The sequence below is a fragment of the Drosophila montana genome, unplaced genomic scaffold, assembly GCF_035044405.1.
Source record: "Drosophila montana isolate Dmon_TW-CO22-7 unplaced genomic scaffold, ASM3504440v1 contig_1_1, whole genome shotgun sequence".
Classification (NCBI taxonomy): Eukaryota; Metazoa; Arthropoda; class Insecta; order Diptera; family Drosophilidae; genus Drosophila; species Drosophila montana.
Window position 1 is genome coordinate 1,522,389 of NW_026996920.1, and position 2,941 is coordinate 1,525,329.

General features: G+C 38.4%; 1 long non-coding RNA gene across 1 annotated transcript; it reads right to left on the reverse strand.

Annotated features, from left to right (window-relative positions):
* Nucleotides 1-1,664: 1,664 nt before the first annotated feature.
* Nucleotides 1,665-2,650, reverse strand: LOC135426264 (uncharacterized). The gene is made up of 3 exons (XR_010435881.1): nt 2,451-2,650; nt 2,143-2,391; nt 1,665-2,082 (listed from the first exon to the last, which is right to left on the reverse strand). It is a non-coding gene; the product is annotated as an uncharacterized LOC135426264 (long non-coding RNA).
* Nucleotides 2,651-2,941: the final 291 nt, after the last annotated feature.

The following is a 2,941-nucleotide window of genomic DNA, read 5'->3' on the forward strand; positions in this document are numbered from 1 at the left end:
AAAAATCATCAAAAAAGTTTTGATTTTCGAACCGACCCCGATTTTTAGAAAAAACGTGATGTAACCCCTTGCCATTTTGACGATTTTGGTGAAAATTTAGATTTTCGTTTTTGGCCGAGACATTATTTGGCCGAGATATTCCAAAAAACATCAAAAAAAGGTTGACTACAAACGAATTAAAAACGTATATAAGCAACTCGATAATAATATAAAAAAATTATAGTAAATATATTCTTGCTGAGTACGTCGAGATATTCGAGGGATCTCTTGCTTGTTTACTTGACCAGCATGCCAAATATGGCGATTCCAGCTCTATTAGTCTCTGAGATCGACTAAGGTCTGACGTCCTTCTGACAACTTTGCCACCAGGGACCTTCGAAGGATTGTCGTGCAGGTTTTCGCTTAGCTCAATATTGACACAATTTAATTGAGCCCCAATGGCTGTGAATGTATCAATGGCAACGACGGACGTAGTCACTTTCGCTTTGGGTCAACAATGAACTGAACAACCACGGACAGCAGCGGGCCAATACGGAGGATGGACTCCAACACGGCCACAGTGGCTGGCACGGCCTGTAACACGTGCTGCCCGGTTCATTGAATTGCCTGCCACATATGGCACGTTGGCAGGGTCGAGGCAAAAAGTTTAAAGCGAACACGTCCGACTCCAGTCGAAATTTGGGCACCAAGAAGGGTGTCACCTGCTGTGCTGGTCAGCTCTTTGATAGCTTTAATGTAGCTTAATTGCGGCACACCTACTGTGTGACTGGCCATCTCATACAATGTAAAGAGAATACAAAATGTATATATATCATGGCCATTATTGCATGTCCAGCCTATTCTTTAGAGATTCAATTATCCGATAACGATTCCACTGTCATGTATTAGTCGAGTTTTGATTTGAAAATCATGGTTCAGGTCGGCAATGTTACCATGCGGCTCGTCCATTTTAAGGTCGACCAACGAGCGATACATTCTATTGACCATGGATCATTTTATTTCACATATGCTCTTAATGATAATACGCAGCTGCAAAGACGTCGTTCCGAGTGCACCGTAAAAACACCTATTACAGCTAAGGCGAAGTTTCGAGGAGGACCCAAACAAGTCGATTACCCATCGCGCGCGGCAATTGAGGCTGTGCAACCATTTTTCGAAATGCATTCACGCAAGCATAACGGTGGCTAAATTAGCTAAAATTATATTTATAAACAAATACCCTTACAATACAACAAATTTTAAATAAATACAAAATTCTGTAATTAATAACAATTTTAGTTTCATTGTAAAATTTAACAATATTGATTGGCTCAAAAACAATATTTGAATATGGAATCTTAAGAATATCATGGTAACGGGGAAAGTTATCGTAGTAATAGATATTTGAAAATAACCTTGGAGTCCATAAGGAACCAAAAGTTGGAATCAACGTTTCCCATATCTTATGGTGAGAATCTTGATGCCAAAAAATTTACTTTTATCAATTCACAATTCACAATGATCTCTGAAAATATACTTGAAGCTAATCGAATAGTCAGCAAATTATTACGTGGAATCATAAAGCAGCTGACCAATCCCAAAAACAATATAAATATTATATTTTCACCATAACATGCGCAAAGTTTACCCATCCAAATGTTCGATTCGCATAAGAAAAATTAGTATTTATTTTACGGAACTGACACTGTGTGGATTTTTATTTTCACGGACATCGAATTTAACAACTCAGGCGTCAACTAGGCCTAAGATACCCAAAATCATAATGAAAATATAAACAATGTCAATGTAAATACCTAAAGCGGCAATAATATAATCATCTTCGCTATACTCGTTCCTACGACCGCCGACCATTAATTGTATATCGTACACTAGGTAAAGCGAAAATACTAATAGGCCAAGGCTACAGTAGACCAACGATAGGATTCTATTCCTTATAAAGAACGCAAGTAATCCCATTATCACAAGGATTATCGATAGCACGCACAAGTAAGGGCCCCAGCCTGTAAAGTCGCACGGTGCAAAAATCGCGAATAAACTAAGTGCTATACAAATGGTAAGCGTGATTCCGATAGCGTACAGGATCTTGGAGAAATAAAATGAATTAGTACATTAGCTATTAGGTTAAATTCACGTTCTACTCACCAACCGTGTCGTATAATAAATAGACATACAGCTGATTCCGAGAGCCATAAACCCGGTGAACAAGAATAACAGTATGTAATTAATGGGAACTTTTCGCGCGACTGAATTGCAACAAATTAATATTAAACTGATGATCATAGTCCCAGCCAATGCTATCCATTTGATATATGGATTTTCCATTAACAAATCATTGGCTGATTCGACGAACAGGAATATGGCTGTAATTATTGTCGTTACGGCCATTTGCAACTGCAAAAGATTATTACCGCAGTTGATTGGGGTTAATAGCATAAACATTTTAGACTTACGGCAACAATACTGCAGACTTTACTGATAAAGTGCCGCCGTGTATGATCGTCGTCCCAATCAGTGCCATTTGTAAGATCCTCACTGGGACTACGTCTCATGAACGGCATTTTTCACTTAGGCCAGTTATAAGTAGCTGCTTGTGCTTATTGGAAATCTGAGTTTTTGTGTGTGACATGTTACGCCTACTAGATTTTGAAAACAATTATGTGTGTCTTTGTGTGATTCGCGCCTACTTTTGATGGTTACAACAAGTCAGATTGAGTGGGTAAGTGGGAAGAGCTCAACTAGGAGATACTCGGTAGCCGGAACTCGGATCGTCGACTAAGTCACTACAAGGAGCAGCGATAAGATATTTTTGGTCTTACTAGAGCACCATATGTTCTTTGTTTCAAGGACTTTTAAATTATTTTGAAATATGTATGTAATATATAACTATATACGTTAAGTTCAAAATAGTATCGGTCGATTTGCGGCTGGAAAATGGTTGAAA